Source organism: Schistocerca serialis, chromosome 8, assembly GCF_023864345.2.
Source record: "Schistocerca serialis cubense isolate TAMUIC-IGC-003099 chromosome 8, iqSchSeri2.2, whole genome shotgun sequence".
NCBI lineage: Eukaryota > Metazoa > Arthropoda > Insecta > Orthoptera > Acrididae > Schistocerca > Schistocerca serialis.
The window spans coordinates 420,793,688-420,818,139 of record NC_064645.1 but is presented as its reverse complement, the minus strand read 5'-3'; positions in this window follow the sequence as shown (position 1 = coordinate 420,818,139).

The window sequence follows — 24,452 nt, the reverse complement described above, 5'->3', positions numbered from 1 at the left end:
CTGCTGTCGATGTACAATTTTGTGTATGAAATGGGCTCTCGATTATGACACGTAAGTGTTCGATGGGATTCATTTCGGGTGATCTGGATGGCCAAATGATTGGCTTGTCCACAACATTCTTCAAACCAGTCGCGGACAACTGCTGCCCGCTGACACGGCGCATTGTCATTCATAAATATTCCAACGTTGTTTGGGAACATGATAAATGTATGCGAGTAGCCGAACATAACCATTTCCAGTCACTGATCGGTCGAGTTGGACCAGAGGAAACAGCTCATTCCATATAAACGCAGCCCACTACACTATGCAGCCACCACTAGATTGCACAGTGCCTTGCTGGGAGCTTGCGTCCATGGCATCGTGGAACCTGCGCCACACTCAACCCTGCTATCAACTCCTACCAACGGAAATCGTGACTCATCTGACCAGGCCAGGGTTTTCCAGTCGTCGGAGGTCCTACCGACACGGTCATGAAGCCAAGAGAGACGCTGCAAACCGTGTCGTGCTGTTAGCGAGGACACTCGCGTCGGTCGCCTGTGACCTTTAATGCCACATTTCGCCACACTGCCCTAACGGATACGTTCGTCGTACGTGGCACATTGATGTCTACTCTTATTTCAAGCAGTTTAGCCAGTCGGTTAACACTGACAACTCCAAGCTAACGCCGCTGAAATCGGTCGTTAAGTGGGGCCGTCTGCCACTGCCTTGTCCGTGATGAGAAGTAATGCCGGAGGATATTTGGTATTCTTGGCACACTCTTGATACTTTGGGTCGCTGAACACTGAATTCCCTAAGGGTTTCCGAAATGGAATATCTCATGCGTCTAGCTCCAACCATCATTCCTTGTTCCAAGTGTGTTAATTCGCGTCGTGCTGCAAGAATCATGTTGAACAGTATTTCACACGGATGACCTAAGTGCAAATAACAGCTCGACTACAGCATTGCCATTTTCTACCTTCTATAGGCTGTCGGATTACTTTCTCGTAGGCGAATTGTTTGATGTGCCGGCTAGTCTGGCTTTCTCATCGTGGGGCGTGAGTTTCTCTTATTTCCCTTCAAAATTACGTTTTAAGAAAGTTATGTGGACCTGCACTGAGTTTTACGTATTCGGATATCAAAATAAGTTTTACCAATTTTTCAGATACCAACTAGACACATACAAACATGCGTTAGTAGTTTTACATTAAACTTACAAACGTTCGGGCTGCATTCTTCACAGCCGGCCTGAGTGGCCGAGCGGTGCTATGCGCTACAGTCTGGAACCGCGCGGCCGCTACGGTCGCACGTTCGAATCCTGCCTCGGGCATGGATGTGTGTGATGTCCTTAGATTAATTAGGTTTAAATAGTTCTAAGTTCTAGGAGACTGATGACCTCAGAAGTTAAGTCCCATAGTGCGCAGCGCCATTTCTTTGCATTCTACACAAATAAAGGCGTCGCTGTTACATGCCAATGGGCTTCCTTCTCTGCCGCTGCAGTTTCGCGAGTATGACGAGCCTGAGAACTGTGGCGCTGCGGTGGCTTCATTGTCGTCCAATTGTTCTCTCTTACTGAAGCGTGCAGGAGTGTAAGGCTAGCCGTGACTTACTGGTAGGGTGGAAGCTGAGTACAGTATCTTGCTGCTGTAAGGTAGCACACTGACAAGGCGAAGTGACCGATTGTCGCGATCAGACGACTTTTAACGAAGTTGTAATTTGTGAGACTGTGGCGGGTGTAACACGAAAATTAACTGATACAAAGTACTGGAATACTCTCTTTCAAATTCTGAAGGTGGCAGGGGTAGAATACAGGGAGCGAAAGGCTATTTGCAATTTGTACAGAAACCAGATGGCAGTTATAAGAGTCGAGGGACATGAAAGGGAAGCAGTGGTTGGGACGGGAGTGAGACAGGGTTTTAGCCTATCCCCAATGTTATTCAATCTTTATATAGAGCAAGCACTGAAGGAAACAAAAGAAAAATTCGGAGTAGGTATTAAAATCCATGAAGAAGTAATAAAAACTTTGAGGTTCGCCGATGACATTGTAATTCTGTCAGAGACAGCAAAAGACTTGGAAGAGCAGTTGATCGGAATGTATAGTGTCTTGAATGGAGGATATAAGATGAATATCAACAGAAGAAAAACGAGGATAATGGAATGTAGTCGAATTAAGTCGGGTGATGCTGAGGTAATTAGATTAGGAAATGAGACACTTAAAGTAGTAAAGGAGTTTTGCTATTAGGGGAGCAAAATAACTGACGATGGTAGAAGTAGAGAGGATATAAAATGTAGACTGGCAATGGCAAGGAAAGCGTTTTTGAGGAAGAGAAATTTGTTAACATAGAATACAGATTTAAGTGTCAGGAGGTCATTTCTGAGAGTATTTGTATGGAGTGTGGCCATGTATGGAAGTGAAACATGGACGATAAGTAGTTTGGACAAGAACAGAATACAAGCTTTCGAAATGTGGTGCTACAGAACAATGCTGAAGATTAGATGGGTAGATCACATAACTAACGAGGAGGTATTGAATAGGATTGGGGAGAAGTGAAGTTTGTGGCACAACTTGACTAGAAGAAGGGATCGGTTGGTAGGACATGTTCTGAGGCATCAAGGGATCACCAATTTAGTATTGAAGGGCGGCGTGGAGGGTAAAAATCGTAGAGGGAGACCCAGAGATGAATACACTACGCAGATTCAGAGAGATGTAGGTTGCAGTAGGTACTAGGAGATGAAGAAGCTTGCACAGGATAGAGTAGCATGGAGAATTATATCAAACCAGTCTCAGGACTGAAGACCACAACAACAACAACAAAGTACACAACTGAACATGTGTTGCATTAAAGGAGGAGTTATATCTGGAATAGCTTTCACGCTATAGTTCATGCTTCAAGCGTAGAACATACAAATTTCGCTCAATGCGAACACAATTGTAATCTCTTTTCTTCCACTTCCGTCATAAGGACGCTAGGTCATCCGAAAACTGCACACAAAGCATCGCCACTGTTACATCCTTGCAACAGAAAGCAAGCAATATCTATATAAAAGTGGAGTAACAGCGAGTTGTGTAGGTTATCATCCATTTATATAATTTATTTTAATAATTAATAACCGTTTAGAGAGAGTATTGAATCGTCACGTCATTTTTTTTTACATTGGCGTTACAGACTCGTTAAGAACTCGAATGTGTGTGTACGTCAACGTAATTGTTATGTATTCTCTGAATAGAAAAAAATGGTTCAAATGGCTCTGAGCACTATGGGACTCAACTGCTGAGGTCATTAGTCCCCTAGAACTTAGAACTAGTTAAACCTAACTAACCTAAGGACATCACAAACATCCATGCCCGAGGCAGGATTCGAACCTGCGACCGTAGCGGTCTTGCGGTTCCAGACTGCAGCGCCTTTAACCGCACGGCCACTTCGGCCGGCCTCTCTGAATAGATATTAGATATTAAAATAAATGTACTACAGTCTTCGAAAAAGTTCTATCTATGTATATACATGAATGAACAGAAAAATATTCACTGCTAACCGAACAGTGGCTTATAACTTGCTTCTGTCAGTTAGGCATGTCGGAGATTTGTAATATTTCAACTTGCAGTTGAGAATGTCTATAAAGCCGAAATCATGATGGTGTGAAATAAATGGATAGTAATTTACAGTTTAAAGGAAAACTTCCTCTCCGTGGTTATACTTGCGAACTCGTATACTCACTCTCCTGCCTTAGAGTCGAGTCCACTTGCAGCCGACAACTGACACACTCGTCGAGTCCACGGGCACACGGAGACGGCGAGTTCGGAGAAGACGTCACAGGATCTGATGGCGAACTTAAAGCGAGTGTACGGAGTTCTTTCCTCATCTCTATCGGCTGAGTCATCAGCCACCAAGAGTGATGCGAATACTTCCACTCATGGTTAAACAGACTATTCATTTTCATGTAAGTAAATATTAGCGATAAAATTTATAATCTTGTTCTGGGAAACATTAATTTGCTCTAAAAAAATTGAGCTTGGAAGTAATGAAGTTATGTTTAATGTTTGTGGTGTTCGAAACAGTATTCTCAGTTCCGCAATCATTATATTTATTTATTTCGACTGGCTCTCACGATGGACAGATTGTTGCCGGCACGGTAGCTCAACGTGTTTAATCAGGGCTTTGGCCACGCACTGTGGTTCTCATCGATGGAATTTCAAAGATGTCATGCGACATCCACACAGAACCAGAGACGAAAAATCGACGAAGATACAAACCGAAAGGAAGAAGACAAAGTGTTTAGCGTAGCTGCTTTTGGTACGGAAAGACCCGGTCTCAATGCCTGGCTAAATCACTCCAGGCAAACGCCAGGCTGATTTCCTTAAAAGGACGCGGCCGATTTCCTTCCCCATTCTTGAAACATAGCGAGCGTATGCTCCTTCCATAATGGCAACTCCACAGTTCATATAATGGAAATAATGGCTCAAGGGAATGACAACAAAATGATCAAATAAATAAGGTGTTATCCTTTTCCATTAAAGACTTGGAACACTTTTACACTGGCTGTAGTGGCAAACTCAAAACGCACAGCAAATTTCACTATCAAAATATTAATTATCGAAGCCGTGACCTACGAAGAAATATCGCATGGAGACAACACGTCAGCTATGGAAAATACGAGGATAGCAGATTTCTTCACGAACAGCGAAGCATCAAAGACAGACTGATAGTATTTACACTTACTTGCAGTTTATCCAGCTTGGCCGTCCATATGCAGCTTCAAGTAAAGGATAACTTTGGGTTTTGACATATTTGCGTGCAGTAATAGGTCGGGCCAAGAAGCTTGCCTATGATGTCTTTTTTTAAAAAAAAAAATAGAAGACACCGGGACAGGGAACAGTTACATTATCTACTACAAGCTATGCAACTGCATCAAAGATAGTTCTGCACTGGGTTCTACGTTTATCGTTAAAACTGATGATAGGATAGATCTCGTGACTGTGTCACCAGATGACTGAGTCGTCTATAGTCAAAGTTTCCTATTGTTCATAAATTATGGTCTGTTTCTCCTACAAATACACTACTGCGTGTAATGAAAGGAACATTAAATATAGCCTTGCGGTGGTGTGGCCGTTATACTGAAATGACCTACAATAATTCACACCTAATACTGTTATCCATATGTGTGAGCGAGGTGGTGGTGGGCAGTGGCCAGGATCCTGTGGTACCCGGAATAAATTTGTGTGCCTCGGAGAGTTATCATTGTTTTGGTCATGTCACACGGGACAAAAGTAACAGTCTTATGCCGTTCTCGTACAAAAGATAACATTTTGAAACAAACAGTTTTAATGAGGCTGACAATGCCAGTGAGATCAGCGTGTTTCAGTGTTAACGTTTTATGCGATAGTAAAGCCGTTTACGGGAGAATATTCACAGACTTTCTCTCTATAAAATGCACCATATTTACGCACAACGATAAACTTAGTGGAGAACTTACTTTACGTCAACTATACCCAAACACTGCGTGGGAACTGCTATTTATCTTCCTAGCTGCGTGCTACACACAGCGCCCAGTGAGAATCATTTCTATTTGAATAGCTGCTTTTTTGTGATTGGAAATGTGATTAATTTTAAAAGTGCTGCAAGTTTCATTTTTATCCCAGTTGAATTCTCTTAAGAACAAATCGATAACGATTTCACGTTCAATGAAAACGACTGTTCTCCAAAGTTGTCCCTTCAGAACTGGCAACAGAATTCTATAGATATTATTATTCATTTACAGAAAGAAAATACTCAAAGTGAGTTTGTATTGGTTTTGAAATGGGGCCCCCTCAATGGAGAAAGTTTCTGAAAGGAACAATCTTCCAGCTAAACGATACTGAAAAATGCGAATGCTTTAGAGGTTTCGCTTGCGTATTTTGTCTCGTCAAGAAGGCGAACTTCAACGACTATGAGAATGCCCTTTATGCGTATAAACGGCATCAATGTCTTTTATAAGAATTCTTTACTGAGTTAAAAAGGTTTTTATTTTTTTAAATCGGTAATGGTTATTCCTATCGACATTAAAAATATAATAATAACATTTCAGGCTAATGCATTTTGTTACCTGTAGTCTTTGTTCATTCACTCTCGATAGTGGAAGTTTAATAAAATTCGTGAAATATGCATAAATTAATGTAATATGGCTCCAAAGTTGACGAGAATAAGTTCTTTTCCTATTGTGAGAATGATTAACGACGGAGCACAATTGAAACTCGAATTGTTTGGTCACTGGACAATCCAGCTCCAACCCTTTGAAGACGGCCTCCGATAATCATAAAAAGCATATGTAATCCAAAAATGTTATTCTATAAGGTATTTCACATGGTACTATGAAATTAAACGCTGTTAAATGGTTCAAATGGCCCTGAGCACTATGGGACTTAACATCTGAGGTCATCAGTCCCCTAGAACTTAGAAATACTTAAACCTAACTAACATAAGAACACCACACACATCCACGATCGAGGCAGGATTCGAACCTGCGACTGCAGCGGTCGCGCGGTACCATACTGAAGCGCCTAGAACCGCTCGGCCACACCGGCTGGCTAAACGCTGTTACATAATTAATTTTTAACTTCCTATTACGTTAGGGGACAGTGCACAAAGCTTACGTGTTGCTTCTACTGTGATCAGACGGAGGAAAGTAAGTATAAGTACGGAAGTGACAAGTGAAACTAAAATATATGCTTGGTAAAACAAAGTACCCTACGAGTAGCCTATTGGGCACGTCTTTCTCAGTAGTGTACACTGGTATTAAGACACCGAATGATTAAAGTCTTGTTCTTTTGATTTTAAATGTCGCATATGTAAAAAAAATAAAGAATAGTTCTTTGAAATATTTTAGCGTGGGCGTTAAAAAGTAATCGTACAGTGCCTGGACCAGCTGAACATACTGGCACTGCGGTTTAGTGGACTATACAGAGTCTTCCAAACGACAGATAGTATAAGCATTGGAGTGCGTCGAAAAGTAATTGATTCCTTATAATTCGCGCACTCGGACTTCGCAGCGCGATTCCATATATACTGGCAATACAAAAACGTTTGTCACGAAATTTCGTCCAGCACATAGTTCGCGCAGTAAATGCACGTTAAATATTGACGATCTGCCAGCACTGTAATCACATGTACGATTAGTATTTGTTCGGTAAAGAGAGCAGTGCTGTGCGGTTGGTGCAGTGGACAATGTTTTGGGTTATCACACAAAAGATCGAGGTTCCATTCTAGGTCGAGGTTTAGTTCTTTTTATTTGCTAAAAGTAACCTACGTCGTCCGGTATCTGGCATCTTAATTGTCACATAGCCATTACTGTGGGTCTTCTATAAATCATTTCCAATTACATGCTATGAACACAGAAATGGAAATACAATCGTTTTCAATGGTCAGCTTTTAAAGAAGACTTTTACACGCCGTGGGTGCGAATTGATTCACATCACTGCATTTACGAGATTACAAGCTTGTTTTGTGTGTACCCTCTCCTAACCGTCCCGTCGGGCATGCCCCTCGGGCATGGATGTGTGTGATGTCCTTAGGTTAGTTATCCTAGGGGACTCATGACCTCAGATGTTAAGTCCCATAGTGCTCAGAGCCATTTGAACCATTTTTTTGCTGTGGTCCAGTTCGTTCCATACCTTACGCAGCAACATCTTGTCAATGGTCATTACAGCAGCACTGATGTTTTCTACATCTACATCTACATACAAGTTCCGCAAAAAAACACCACACCGTTCGAGACGGAGGGTACCCCGTACTACCATTAAGCATTTCCAGTCCTATTCCACTCGCAAACAGACCGAGGGAGAAATCACTATCTATATACTTCCGTACGGGCCCCAGTTTCTCTTAGCGTACCTTTGTGGTCCGTACGCGAAACGTACGTTGGCGACGGTACGTCGCAGTCTAATGCCGGTTCTTTAATTTTCTCAGCAGTGTTTCTCGCCTTCCCTCCTGGGATTCCCATTTCATTTCCCGAAGCATCTCCGTAATACTTACGCGTTGTTTGAACCTGCTGCTACAAATCTAGAATCCGATGTCTTCCTTTAATCCGACCTGGGGTGGATCTCAGACACTCTAACAGTACTCAATAATGGGTCGCTCTAGTGTCCTGTATGCGGCCTCCTTTGCAGGTGAACCAGGCTTCCCTAAAATTTTCCCAGTAGACAGAAGTCCACCATTCGCCTTCCTTACTACAATCCTTACGTGCGCATTCCATTTCATATCGTTTGGCAACGTAACGCCAAAATATTTAATCGACATCAGTGGATGAGCAGCACACTATTAATGCTGAACTGGAACATTATGTCTGATTTTACTTACTTTTTTCTACTTTTAGAGCAAGCTGTCATTCATCACTCTAACTAGAAATTCAGTCATCTTGTATCTTCCTGTAGTCACTCAACGACGACACTTTCCCGCACAACAGAGCATCATCATACATACACAAATTGCTGCTGACCATCTCCGCCAGATCATTTATGTATATTACCAGAGCGATTCAAGTGTTCTTGGCATTGGGGGTACGTAAACACGATCTTTAATGCGCCCCCAAACGAAGAAGTCACATGATGTTAGGTCAGGCGACCTGGGGGCCAAGGAAACAGAGCAACATCAAATTCACTGCTGCGTCCAATCCAGTTTTAATACTCAGCAGTCAGATGTGGAACTAACCACGACTGCAAGATATCAATGTGAGGGATACCCGTAACAGTCTTGTTACAGACGCATAGTGGCCTATACGGGGTGGTCTGTGACCTTGCAAAGCAAAAAAATAACCTTTCGGAGAATTTGGCTCATTTATCGTCATTTGTATTTCTGGGTACACGGAAGGTTGCTTCGTCACTGTATACCAGTTGGAGGCGAAATGTTTATCCTCAAGATCTTCACGCTTTGTAATGCAAAATTGAAAGCGCCGGGCATAATCTTACGTTTCAGCTCTTGCCCAGAGCCACAGACAGTGGGGTTTGAAATGTAAACGCCACCGCAAAATCTTACACACAGTCTCTTGCGGTATCCCAAGTTCTTGGCTTGAGCTGACCATTGATTTGTTCGGACTTCGTAGGAAACTTTCCTTCGGCCACAGCATTGTTACATCTGGCACCCTCGGTCGATCTGAAAAGTCAAACAGTGCTCCAAAATTGTCGATACCAACGCACGGTACTCTGATTACATGGCTGTCATTTTCGACAATTCCTTCCGAATGCACACTTCCCTATTGTAAAAGATAAACATCTCTCGTATTCCAATAAATAAAATTTCTTTCTTTGCTTACTTGGCCTTTCTCCCAAGACACTGCATTCGTAACGCCAGCTGGTGGCCACTATGCAAACTCGATGAGTTTACGGTTCTATTCATGCATCAATCATGTTTCCATCTTCGGAAAATAGAGAGCAGTGAAAGCGAAAGAATCATTTATTAAGTGGCCTTTATCAGTGTTTTCATAAATCGGTTAAGGCGTATGTCGCAATTGCTTCTTTTAGAAGAAAACATCCTATATCGTAGTTTATGGTCCATATATTACGAACTCATCGTTTATAGGACGTCAGACCATGAACTTCCTTTATTACTTGCTGAGCTATACAAGTTTATCTAGCAACCAGTCCGGGAACAACCGGATCTCTACATTTGACGAACCACAATAGCTCCCCGACGTACGTCGCCGAGATACTACATTAGGCTCAAATGGTTCAAATGGCTCTGAGCACTATGGGACTTAACATCTTAGGTCATCAGTCCCCTAGAACTTAGAACTACTTAAACCTAACTGACCTAAGGACATCACACACATCCATGCCCGAGGCAGGATTCGAACCTGCGACCGTAGTGGTCCCGCGGTTCCGAACTGCAGCGCCTAGAACCGCACGGCCAACGCGGCCGGCACTACATTAGGAACAACGGATATAATAAGGAAAAACTGTCATTTTCATTTCGGCTCTCTGCATCTGAATGCAAAAGGTTATAAGATATTCATACAGATGTTACAGGGAAAACATAGGACAAAAGTACATTTTGTTCTTGTATTCACTAAGCCGTTATAGCTGTGGGACAGAAGAAGAGTTTATGGAACACAACTGTAAAATAAGAGTACAGATTATTGGGCATCTACTCACACGTGATGGGGCCCGTAAATCAAAAACGTGTCAGTGGAAAAAAGCTAGAGGAACATCATGCATGAAGAATATAGATAAAGTTATAAAAGATATCGGCTGTAGCTCTACTCGGAAATGAAGAAGACGGTAGAAAGACGTGAGGAATGATGATCTGCATCGAATCGGTACAATTCGTTGGATTGAGTATTACGATGAAAAGAATGTTTAGGGCGCTTTACGCACACATCCTTAGTAAAATGCGTTTGAGATTTTCTGCAATATCAAAACTGTCTCGACTCTGATCGTAGTCGTGAAGTACAGTACATCCATATAAATGAAAATGAACTGCCGCATGTATGAAAGATCATCACTTAAGAACGGATCGACAGACGTGGCTGATTTTTTCTGGTTGTATTCGTAATTGGGAGGACAAGATTTCTATGAAAGAAGGTTTTTGGGAAATCCACTGGAAAAGTAGGAAATTTGGATGGAAGTTTCGTCTGAAAATCTTAATGAGGAAATGTGACGGTCGGCCTGGCAGTTTTGCTGTCACGTGTTTTCATTAAAAAAATGTAACGTTCAGTTTGACAGTTCTACTGTCGCATGTTTTCATAACAACAACAAATTTCGCATTGAATATTCATATTTTGCGAAAAAATGAATATAACTGAAAACGATTTTTCAGAGTGTTACTGATGACTATCACATCTGCAATGCGTTCAACAGATCGAGTTGATGTCAGTGCATGCTGACTCAGTGTGTTCACCTCATTTCTTGATTTATATCTGCAGAGAAAATGCCGCCACTGAGACATTGTATTATCGGTTGGCGTATACGCGACGCATACCATCTATATTTTTGTCAAGTAAATGAAACTGTCAGAGACTAGACGCCTGTGATGGGCCAATCGTATGAGAACTATGAACTATACAATAAGCACTTCTGTTGAACTGGCTGCGAGAAAGAACATGTTAATCTTTTCGAGTCATTTTAACAGAAAACAGGAAAATTGTGTTTATTGTTCAGTTCATAATCCTACACGTACGTAGATTAAAACCACGCGAAATACTGTCACTAAAGCTACTGGTTCAAATGGCTCTGAGCACTATGGGACTTAACATCTTAGGTCATCAGTCTCCTAGAACCTAGAACTATTTAAACCTAACTAACCTAAAGACATCACACGCATCCATGCCCGAGGCGGGATTCAAACCTACGACCGTAGCGGTCGCGCGGTTCCAGACTAAAGCACCTAGAACCGCTCGGCCACACAAGCCGGCCATTGAAGCTACTATCCCCACAGATCCAGCAGGTGGAAAGGTCTCCCACGTATACAGTGTGCTAATGAGTCCAACCGGTACACCCATCTATTTTGACTTCTGTTGCCAATCTAGGTCAATAAGAACAGAAGAGGAGGAGGAAGAAGTGGACTGAGAATGGTGAATAATTGAATATAAAGAAGGGGGAGGAGTGTATGGACTGATAAGGTACGGGAGGTGGAAAAGGATAGACAGAGTGTGGGGTAATAAATGTGTAGAGAGCGGAAGGAAGGTGATGGATAGATTTAGGAAGATCATGATGCTTGGTTTGTGGGGCGCTCAACTGCGCGGTGTCAGCGTCCGTACAAATTCCTAACCATTACCTACTCCAATCTCTCCACTTTCATGAATGATGATGAAATGATGAGTGCAGCACAAAACACCCAGTCACCTAGAGGCAGGTGAAAAATCCTGATCCCGCCGGGAATCTAACCCGTGATCCCGTGCTCGGGAAGCGAGGAAGCAACCGCAAGAGAGTTAGGAAGAGGAGAAGGTGGCGCACAAAGGGAGGTGGAAGGAGGATAGGCATACAGGGAGAGGGGGGAGGATGAGATTAGGACGTACATCCAGTGCCCACACATATTTAACAATTGCGAAGCATTGCCGGATTCGCTAGTCTGTTTATAAATTATGGACTACAACATTAATGAAGGGGGCTATTGAAGACAATATCACTGTATCAGCTTGATTGTAAATACTAAAGGGTGACTGGGAAACATAGCATACTTTCTTTTTCCTGTAATTAATCAGCTATGCATAGCTCTTGAGCTGCTTGTGCTTGATGACTACTTACGGGGAGTAGGACGTCAAACGGCCCGACTTGGAGCAGCAGAGGCACCACGGGACATTTTAATTTCTACTGTCTATACTTTTACAAATAAATTCATAAAACTTTGTCAGCACGAAGGAAGGATTGAGGACTCACACTCATAGCAGTGGAAGCTCAAAAACGTAGCAAAATACCTTTTTTTTTACATGTGAAATTTCATCCTTTTTTCACTTACTAGTGGCTGCATTTGTTTCTATAGGTACACTTTTCTTCCTAAGTAAGAGAGATTCTTCGATTAATTTTGCACAGCATACAAGCAAAACTTACAGGTGTATGAAACTCTAGAATTTTCCAAATCTATTAAAAACTGTGGTAAAAATTGAGATAATTAACTATAAAATTTGAGTTTTTTGTAAACATGAAGTTTAAAATGTATCATTTCATTCATTTTTTCATAAATTAAATAAACTCTAGAGTTTCATACACATGTAACTATAGTTTGTATGCTGTGCAAAATTCATCGAAGAATCTCTCTTACGCAGGAAGAAAAGTGTACCTATAGCAACAAATGCAGCCAGTAGCAAGTGGAAAAATGATGAAATTTCACATGTAAAAAATATATTTTGTTACTTTTTTGAGCTTCCACTGCTATGGGTATGAATCCTGAATCCTTACTGATCATGCTTTCAAAGTTTTATGAATTTATTTGTAAAAGTATAGACAGTGAAAATTAAAATGTTCTGTGGTGCCTCTCCTGCTCCAAATCGGACCGTTTGACGTCTTACCCCCCTTAATAACAAAATGAAAAGGAAAATTACAGATAAGCCCAAAATCAAAATTTTTCTATATCCGAATACTGTGTTACCACGAGAAATATAAACCCTTACGGCCTTCCTTACATTCTGTTAATATAACACAAAAATCTAACCAGAAAACTGTGGTGTGATCATATTGGTTTTTTTTTAATCTAAAGCAAATTTAAATCAACATTGCAGTTTCCGTTTATCCTGTAGTAAACCCACCATTCGGTTGTATGTTTGACCACACTAGTGTGAATAAGACGTTTGGGTAGTTGAGAGATAGAGCAGAAACAAACAAAAGAAGGCGGGAGGAGAAAAGCTGGCGGCAGGCACACCAAACAAATATTCTGTTCGGACTGTAATATGTGGTTGATGAAAGTTTACCCTGATCTCTTTTGGCAGTCTGGAGAAATCTCCTGGCTAGGTTTGCTGACGGAGTCTTCGCACATATTGCGGAAAGCGTGTTTCTGCCCGGACAGGGCAGTCACGAGGGTGATGTAAGCCCTCTCACGCAAATATGATGGCAATCTTCTGCTCCAGATATCGGAAGCGGGCGGACAGAGGGCATCGATCCAGGCAGCAGGGGCAGCGCTTCCGGAACGGGCAGGCTGGCGTGACGTCACGGGCACGGAACCGCGGAGTGTCGGAAGCGGTGCTCCAGTGTTGATGGATCACCCGCGGCGTTCGCTCGGAACGCTCTAACACGCTAAATGACTGCCGCGGCAATTTATTAACTTCCCACACACATCATCCTCTCGCGATGGACCAACTTCTCTCTGTAATTTACAATTTCCTAATTCGAGTAACACCTTGTTCGACGCAAGTCCATATCCCCCCGGATTCAAGTTTCTGTATTAATGAGTAGAAATACAACTGAATATATTAATGCTGATAAATGTAAAACAACTTTTCAATGTTCTGCGTGACTGAATAGCCCTCAGGGAAAGATCGGCAATATCCATGTTACAGTAGTTTAAAGGCACATTTGCATGCTGAGCTTTTACTAGCAGAAAACGTAATTATAAGTAACGAAATAAAAAAATAATTTGGGCCATAGATATAGTCCACGGCTGTAAAAGTACTGTACGCAGCCGCTGGAAACGTTTCAAGATTTTTGATCGTCATATCATTAGACTAAGAGTCACCTTTTGTTTTGTAGGTCTTGTCCAGATCGGACGTATGTGGCACACCGCCATTAACACTACATTATTTCATTTATTCACGAATTGCAATCAATTCGTAATTGCATAATGTAAGTGTACTTTAAACTGTGTTTTTATTTCAAAATATACTGTTATTACTGACCTATGTATGTTTTATTTTGTATCTTAAGTCATTGTAAGACTGTTGGGTGACTTGCCATGGCAAAAGGTTCCGTACTTTTAAGCAAAAACTCGTCCACCGCCATCAACCGTCGTCTTCGGGTGCTGCTTTTACTCCCACGAAGTCAGATTTACCACACAGAGAAGAAACACGGTTAAAAATACATGAACGGACCTCTAACAATAAAGCCATGCCCAAGCACCGAGGGTTTGTATGCAGTTTTTTGATATTCATTACCGTAATTCATTGTATTGTCTCGATTCAGGAACGAATGAGCCAAAAAAATTAATTACATTAGGGTACAATGTGTCCACCTGAAACCTTCTTGATTCCCAAATGCGGTTTTAAAAATATATATGAGCCAGGGATAGCTGCGGTTTGTGGGATATGTTAAGCAACTCAACAAGTTTCGTATACATATATGTTTAAATGATTTCTTGTTTTGTTTGTCGCGCGGGGTAGCTACTGGGTCTCAGGCGCCTTGCTACGGTTCGCGCTGCTCCCCCCATCGGAGGTTAGAGTCCTCCCTCAGGCATGGTTGTGTGTGTTGTCCTAAGCGTAAATTAGTTTAAGTTAGATTAAATAATGTATAAGCCTAAGGACCTATGACCTCAGCAGTTTGGTCCCATAGGAACTTACCACAAATTTCCATTTTTTTGTTTTGTTTCGGGTAATAAATAATTTCCAGAAATGAAGACACCTCAAGAGAGAGCCCAATGTGTGGTGTGATATGTACAAACGAAATCACCCATTGACAACAGAAATTTCAAACGTGAATTGCAAAGCGTGCAGCTGGGCATTAACACGATTAAGATTTGATATGACATACTTCCAGCTACTGGATGTATAAACGAACAGTAAGGTTGTGGTTTAAAACACGTATCTGGTGAGATGGTAGAGGAGATCGGAAGTGCTTCCTAAGAAGCCCATCAGAGTCTTTTCTCCGAGTATCGTGGGAGCTGACAGTCCCTCCTCAACAGTTCACAAGATGCTACCTAAAAAGGCTTCTCCTGTATGCTCGCAAAGTTCAATTTGTGAAAACACTGAAGCGAAACGACTTTTAGCTTCGCCACGAATTTGCTGTTGAAATTCTGCGATATGTTAAGCAACTCAAAGAGATTGGTATCAATATATGTCTAAATGATTTCTTTTGTTTTGTTTGCAGCGCAGAGACTGCGCTGGACTGCACTGGGGAAAACCTCAACTGTATAGAAAATGTTGTTTTCTCGGATAAAGTAAGCTCCATGCAAGTGGGAAAGTTAATGAGTGGAGCACTCGCATCTGGGGTTTGGACAAACTCCACATTTTTCCGAAGTATGTGAGTGACGGCAAAAAGATTAATGTGTGGTGTGCGCTGATGAAAGACGATATAGTCAGACCATTTTTCTTCATCGAGCAGACGCAACAGGAACAGTTATATGGACATAGCTGAGGAATCTGCTGTCACTCAACTTCTCCTCCTTCAGCAAAATCTGGTCTTCTAACACGGTGGTTCACAGTCGCATTGGAATTTGCATGTTAATGACTTCCCGTACTGAAAATTTCCACGGGGATGGAAAGGACATGGTGGATCTTCTAGTTTAGCTTTGTTGTCTTGAGATTTTATCTTCATGTAGTCGATTACGGTACTCAGTGACTTCGTTTCTTACTCTTATGTACGAGTACTGCTTAATAAGAAGAACGTGGAATGCAGTGGCGGTGCAAATTACTAGGACGTCTCTCCTGCCGCCAACATGCATTTCGCTTAAGGACTACGAAGATAAGTTAGGTCTCGTACGGACGCGGTGCAAATTATGAGAACTAGCATTCGAAGATGACTGTAGAATGGGTATACTGCCGTCAATGTAAATTTGGCTTAGGGACTACGACGATAAAATAACATAGGTCTCGTATGGAGGCGAATAGACAAGTTTCCCTCACTCTGTTTGTTGGATTGGAAAGGGGCAGGATACGAATAACAGTGGTACAGGACACACTGCGCCTTACACCACACAGTGGCTTCCGAGCTATACAGATCGGTCCATTGATAGTGACAGGGCCAAATATCTCACGAAATAAGCATCAAACGAAAAAACTACCAAAAACGAAACTCGTCTAGCTTGAAGGGAGAAACCAGATGACGCTATGGTTGGCCCACTACATAGCGCTGCCATAGGTCAAACGGATGTCAACTGCGTTGTTTTTTTTAAATAGGAACCCACATTTTTATTACATATTCGTGTAGTACGTAAAGAAATATGAATGTTTTAGTTGGACCACTTTTTTCGCTTTGTGATACATGGCGCTGTAATAGTCACAAACGTATAAGTACGTGATATCACGTAACATTCCGCCAGTGCGGACGGTCTTTGCTTCGTGATACAATTCCCGTGTTAAAATGGACTGTTTACCAATTGCGGAAAAGGTCGATATCGTGTTCATGTATGGCTATTGTGATCAAAATGCCCAACGGTCGTGTGCTATGTATGCGACTCGGTATCCTGGACGACATCTTCCAAGTGTCCGGACCGTTCGACCGATAGTTATGTTATTTAAGGAAACAGGAAATGTTCAGCCACATATGAAACGTCAACCTCGACCTGCAACAAATGATGATACCCAAGTAGGTGTTTTAGCTGCTGTCGCGGCTAATCCGCACATCAGTAGCAGATAAATTGCGCGAGAATCGGAATATCAGAAACGACGGTGTTGAGAATGCTACATCAACATCGATTGCACCCGTACCATATTTCTATGCACTAGGAATTGCATGGCGACGACTTGGAACGTCGTGAACAGTTCTGCCACTGGGCACAGGAGAAATTACGGGACGATGACAGATTTTTTGCACGCGTTCTATTTAGCGACGAAGCGTCATTCACCAACAGCGGTAACGTAAACCCGCATAATATGCACTATTGGGCAACAGAAAATCCACGACGGCTGCGACAAGTGGAACATCAGCGACCTTGACGGGTTAATGTATGGTGCGGCATTATGGGAGGAAGGATAATTGGCCCCCATTTTATCAACGGCAATCTAAATGGTGCAATGTATGCTGATTTCCTACGTAATGTTCTACCGACGTTACTACAAGATGTTTCACTCCATGACAGAATGGCGATGTACTTCCAACATGATGGATGTCCGGCACATAGCTCGCGTGCGGTTGAAGGGGTATTGAATAGCACATTTCACGGCAGGTGGATTGGTCGTCGAAGCATGTTCAGCGGATCTGACGTCCCCGGATTTCTTTCTGTGGGAAAAGTTGAAGGATATTTGATATCGAGGTCCACCGACAACGCCTGAAAACATGCGTCAGCGCATTGTCAATGCATGTGCGAACATCACGGAAGGCGAACTACTCGCTGTTGAGAGGAATGTCGTTACACGTATTGCCAAATACATTGAGGTTGGCGGACATCATTTTGAGCATTTATTGCATTAATGTGGTATTTACAGGTAATCCCGCTGTAACAGCATGCGTCCTCAGAAATGATAAGTTCACAAAGGTACATGTATCACATTAGAACAACCGAAATAAAATGTTCAAACGTACCTACGTTCTGTATTTTAATTTTAAAAACCTACCTGTTACCACGTGTTTGTGTAAAATTGTGAGCCATATGTTTGTGACTATTACAGCGCCATCTATCACAAAGCGAAAAAAGTGTTCTAACAAAAACGTTCATATTTCTTAACGTACTACACGAAAATGTAATAAAAAGTGGGGGTTCTTATTTTTAAAATACGCAGTTGATATCCGTTTGACCTATGGCTGCGCCATCTAGAGGGCCAACCATAGCGCCATCTGGTTTCCCCCTTCAAGCTAGACAAGTTTCGTTCTTTGTAGTTTTTTCGTTTGATGCTTATTTCGTGAGATATTTGGCCCGGTCGCTATCAATGGACTACCCTGTACACGTAAATGTAGATCTAGATGTAGTTAATTCGCGGCTCTGATATGCACTGTTGTCCTCCAAATTAAGCATAATAAGGAAAAAATTGAAACATAAGAAGTTGCATAAATGTTATAATTGAGCATCAAGAGCTCTTCAAAATGGGGAATGATGCGATCTGTATCGAAATGAGAACACCTGGCTGACAGTAGCGAATTATATCTACAATGAATGACAAAAAAGTGAGGCACCCAGAGTGGGTGGAAACAAAATGAAGCGTCACTGGTTGAGAGGGTATGTAATTTCATTTCAGTGCTCACAACATCGAGTGGTATTTACAAACTTGGTAGTGAGGATCCACTTATCAGTATGGTGTTGCATCCCCTCTGACCTGGACTCACGCACTCTTTCGGTTGGGAAGGGCACCATAAAGTCATTGTAGCCTCTCCTGATGCAAGCTGGCCCACAACACCTGCGAGTGGTCCCTGACATCCTGGATATTGGAACTGGCATGGAGTTGACGTTCGAGCTGGTCCCATACATGTTCTAGGTTGGTTGGTTGATTTGGCGGAGGGGACCATACAGCGAGGCCATCGGTACCATTGGATTAGGGAAGGGTGGGGAAGGAAGAGGGCTGTACCCTTTCAAAGGCATTGGCCTGGTTGTTCTTGGATGGCAGGTGCAGTTGTGAGGGGATTGAGATGTCCTCACTGCACAAGACGGCTACCCTTGCTTTTGCTAATCTGATGTAGTTGGCCGGGGCTTTGACGACGAATGTGTCTTCCTTCACGTCCCCATTCAGTCCACCATCAGGCGTCTGTCACATCCGCATGCCCCACAAACCTGAATGCGGCGCGATTCGACCAGCTGGCCAAATGGAGACCCACAATCGCTCTCCTTTCAAACTGTCAAGTTGCGATAACGCTGTCTCACACGAGTACGTTGCTTCTCTGTATCGTTCAGTGCGATCACTCAGCACCTGATACTGCAGATGCCTTTACCAGGCCTGGTAACAACACTAACACGAGCAATAACAATGCGCTCTTGTGTCCACTCTACTTCTCACAGTGATCTACAACCCTAATCATTTACGTATCTATCGAAGGTGTGTGCATGAACTAAGTAGCATAGTAATCCAATCACGTCTTCTGAGTGTTACACTATTTTGGCGGTGTCAGGATTCCTGTTGAGAGGAAAGTAGAAGCCAGTGAAAATTGTGATTTGAAGTCTCAAGGTTGTGTTATGAAACTCGTTTTGCTGAATAGAATCCAAGGATTCATTGAAGCACGTGAAAATAACGTGGGGTGTACCACAGTACCATTTCACGTTTTTTTCCCGATGGTTTGGGGAAACAGAAAATATTGGTCTTAGGTCACTACATTCGGCCATGTGCAACCTCTATACAGAAGCACCGTTACCCTACCTGAAAGGTGCTATGGAGTCTAACAGCGTCTCTACAGGGTACAGCTGTATAAGGTGTAGTTCTACCAGACAAACATTGTATCGGAGAGTCAGAGCAGTAAGCCTTTGTTTCAGACGCCCAGAATTACGTGTTCTGCTCAGTTGCGTGCATAAAAACTTGACTGCACAATGAGTTGTATTGAATTCAAAAGACCACAATACAAGAGAGAGTCTGTACGTCACAGAAGAGTCCAAAATTTAGCTGTCATATTAAAACTACGGGACACCCTTCTGAAAGGAAAGTGAAGACAGTGGTGTGGGAGGAAGGTTGTGGAAATGGGATACTAGTGTGGGGAGATACCTCACTGTACGAGAATACTGAGGTTTACTGGGTCATTCGCGTGTGGCAGAATCCTGTTACTGCACAGAGGTACAAAGGTGAGTTTAGCGCCGCGAAACGGAAGGACAGGTTAACGCACTATGTAATACAGTGGATGTGATTTCAATATGCTATCGAGGAAAGACCAAGAGATGAATACACTAAACAGATTCAGAAGGATGTAGGTTGCAGTAGGTATTGGGTGATGAAGAAGTTTGCACAGGATAGAGTAGGATGGAGAGCTGCATCAAACCAGTCTGTGGAATGAAGACAACAACAACAACGAGAAAAGAGAAAGTATTCTTAGATTTTAAATTTTCAATATACTTTGTGTTCTCTCAGATATAAGAAAATCGATATTTTCGTTTGTACTTTAAATTAACTGGTGTTCAAAATGCATTTAGCCACAGTCACGTATAGTTCATCTAAATTCTTGGATCGAATCGCAGAGAATTGTCAACAGCAAGAGAGGTGCATTAGACGCTGCCATATGTATGTATGTATAACTAATGTCATTCCTCGAGGTAAATCAGTTTATCGTAAGGTATTAACATTTTTGTAGGAAGTGCCGTCGATGAATTCAAACACTTGCCTGTATGATGATGAAGCAAGCGGAAAGAAGAAGATTAAAAATGTAAGAATGGTAATAGATTATGCAATGTGTAACATGTTTGCAAGGCTGCACAAGTTTGAACAGCACAAGGGGGGAGCTACCTACTGAAAGCGACATTTTCTGCGATTTTGGAGAGCTGCAGAATATGGCACACTCATTACATTGTAGTATCAGAGGTGAACCCTCAAAGATCTACGTCTAGGAAACGATGAGTTATTGTCATCGACCAATACAGGGCCGAATGTTTCAGAAGATATAACGAACATTAGAGATAATGGCTGAAAACTCGCTCGGACACGATAAAGTAGAAAAAAATGGCTCTGAGCACTATGGGACTTAACTTCTGAGGTCATCAGTCCCCTAGAACTTAGAACTACTTAAACCTAACTAACCTAAGGACATCACACACATCCATGCCCGAGGCAGGATTCGAACCTGCGACCGTAGCGGTCACGCGGTCCCAGACTGTAGCGGCTAGAACCGCTCGGCCACCCCGGCCGGCAGATAAAGTAGAGATTTGAGGCACATCAAAGGATTCGACAATAGGTTCCTATCACAAACAATCTATTTATGGATGATTTCACTGCTCTTTTATTAGTATATATTTAATGTGTGCGTATGTGTTCCGTACCGAAAGTTCTATTATAGTTTAATACTGTGGCGTATTTCAACCACTATTCAATACTGTCTGTACTACGTTTTCCGCAATGAAATTGTGCAGCTACCTGGAATAATTCGTTGGATTAAAGCGATCCATCCCTCTATAATATTATATTGAAACTGATGCACAGAACGGAGAGTTAAGAGCAATTATTTGATGTTAGCACAACCATTAAACTGGCGATCAGAGATAAACGGAATTAATTAGATACACGGGACAACACAGGACCGTGGTGCTGTGTGGTACAACAGAAGTGGTTAATGTAGCCGGGGAGTAATTGGACGGCGCGCGAGATAAGCGCACACTTTAGAGAGCACAACCCCACTGGCGTCGAATATTTTGGCAACGTTACCGCAGTGACAAAAGAATGCGGTAGAAGAAGGAATATTAGGTTGGTGCATAATTCTATAGTGTTTTTATCTTGCATGTTGATATTTCAGTTGCTATGTGTTTATTTATCGATTGTCATTTTTATTTGTAGTTCGCGACTGCCATTTGAGTTTGCGTACTGTCATTTCGTCATTTGGAGATAGTGAGTGGACTTGCGGACGCTAGAAAATGATGCTACTGGACAGAGCACGGAAAGATAGTGGTTTTTTTCGTCTTAAATAGTATATTTTTGACATTAGTGATTCTCCACACTCAGGAAGAACTCCACATGAATCATAATGATCCGTGTCAGCGTCCTTTAGAACTGGCAAATGCGACGAACTGTGATCATTCCACCAGCGTGCGACATTTGCTTGGAATAGGGAAGGTTCACGGATGGCCGTTTGTGCAACTCTGCTTGCTCGTTATCAATTGGCTCGTGTACAACATCGACCATTCCTATCCTGTATCGTTACTGGTGACGAGAAATTGTAGCCTAATGGTTCTAGGCGCTACAGTCTGGAACCGCGCGACCGCTACGGTCGCAGTTTCGAATCTTGCCTCGGGCATGGATGTGTGTGATGTCCTTAGGTTAGTTAGGTTTAAGTAGTTCTAAGTTCTAGGGGACTGATGACCTCAGAAGTTAAGTCTCATAGTGCTCAGAGGCATTTTTGAGAAATTGGAACATAAGGAAGAGAAATGAATGAATGGTTCAGCCCAAACTAAACAGCAATTCCCCGTAAAAAACCCAGCAGGCATCCAAGGAAGAAAATGTTATGCGTCTGGTGCAACAGCGACGGTGTGGTGAGCTACAGATTGCTTCTCTGGTATGTAATCATCACCGCTGACGTTTATTATCAACTCCTGAGACGTCTTGCAGCCAATAACAGAGACCAGGACGACGGCGTTAAGTGATGCTACTCCACAATAACGCCCACCCGTAAGTCGCTACACTGAAAAAAAAAACACTATACTGGATTTGGTTTGGGTAGTCGCTCCGAACCGACGTTATTCACCTGATCCTTCGACTTTTCCGCTTTCTACCAAACAACCTTCTAGGAACTTCTTTTCCAGGTGAAAATGGGCTCCGAACATGGCTCGACGAATTCTTCGCTTCAAAATCGCATGATTTCCACAGTCGCAGAATCGAGAAGTCATCCCAGGGTTGGCAGACTGTTGTAAATAGTGTGACGTCCCCTCTCCGCCGTGTGCTCGTGTTGTCGACGCGGTGTAGCTGTTACTGCTACAGCTCGGTCGGTGGAGTCGAGACGCGATGCGATATGACGGATGTCTCCGTCGGTTAACGAGAGACAAGATCTGAAAAAGCTCTTAAGAAATCGTGCCTCGCGTAATGATCAAAGTCTGATTGCGAGTCCGCACAGTTTCCCCATTAATGTGAACTGCGCACTCTGATTGTCTCTGATGGTTTGAAGTTGAATTATCATGTGCCCGGTGAACACTTTAGTGCAGTAACTGATGAATCTTCCCTCATGGGCACCGTCCACGTCACCAAAAGCGAGGAAAACGTTCAATTGCAGATTCTATTGGTCGTTGTTTGTTCGTTGCTAAGTAAAATTGTGCGCTCTATATGACGCGAGATCCACAGATACTCTTTAACAATGTCTTAATTATCTTGCGTCGGAATATTATGTATGTCCAAACCTTCCTTGTCCACGAATTTATTTCCGAGTTAAATAGTCACTTTCATTAACTTTTGATGAGCAGTTACCAAATATTCGTAGAATGACGCAGGCGACGCGTTGAATTTCCACTTTTGATGAACAATTTTATTGTTCCTTTTCGCTAAATACTTTATAAACTCACGCCACACGTACACACGGTTAATTAGCACTGGCAGTTCTGTTAGTTTCAAGTATCGTGAGAATTACGACAGCTTTAACCCTCTGCGTAATTGTATCTTCTTCATGTATTCGTGTCAATGTCTCCTACTCGAGACTAAACGTGTATTACAGTCTTTTGAAACTTTGTCCATTCCTTTCTAGAAGTTCACTTATATGAATGTTGAGTCCAATGTTGCCTAATTCCGTTAATAAAGTCCAACTACTCGGTATACACAGTGAGCATACTATCTCGGTTCAAGTCTCTAGTCTGAATATCAGTTCACAAAATTCGTGCGTCTACATCACGCAACAACGACTCTTGAAAGTAAAACAATCTCGTCGCGCTCCGTTCCCTCATCTATGGCAAGAGCTGCTCTCGTATGACTGGATAGCAGTGAATTAGTATTGTATTATTGTATTATATTTCTATATTTCACAATTCAGGACTTTCCAGGAGATAAGAGATGTCGCTGATGAATAAAAATACAGATACGGAAACCAGTTCCAGCAACGTAACAGAATTTGCGATACACACCTATCAGCCAGAAAATTATGACTACCCGAACTGCTATCGACATAAGCCCGTCCAGGTGATAGCAGCGTCACCTGGATGGGAATGACTGCTAGTCGGACATACGCAGGATGCGTGCATTATCAGTGAGCGTACTGTCCGTGTGTAGAACTGGGAAGGCGCGTAGTCCGTCTGAGTTCGACCGAGGACCGATTGTGATGGTCCAGAGGATCGGCCGAGCATTTCTGAAAGTGTACAACTTGTCGCGTGTTCGAGCAGAGCGGTCCAAATGGTTCAAATGGCTCTGAGCACTATGGGACTTAACATCTGTGGTCATCAGTCCCCTAGAACTTAGAACTACTTAAACCTAACTAACCTAAGGACATCACAAACATCGATGCCTGAGGCAGGATTCGAACCTGCAACCGCAGCAGTCGCGCGGTTCCGGACTGAGCGCCTAGAACCGCTAGACCACCGCGGCCGGCTCGAGCAGTGCGGTGGTGAGTGTGTTCACCA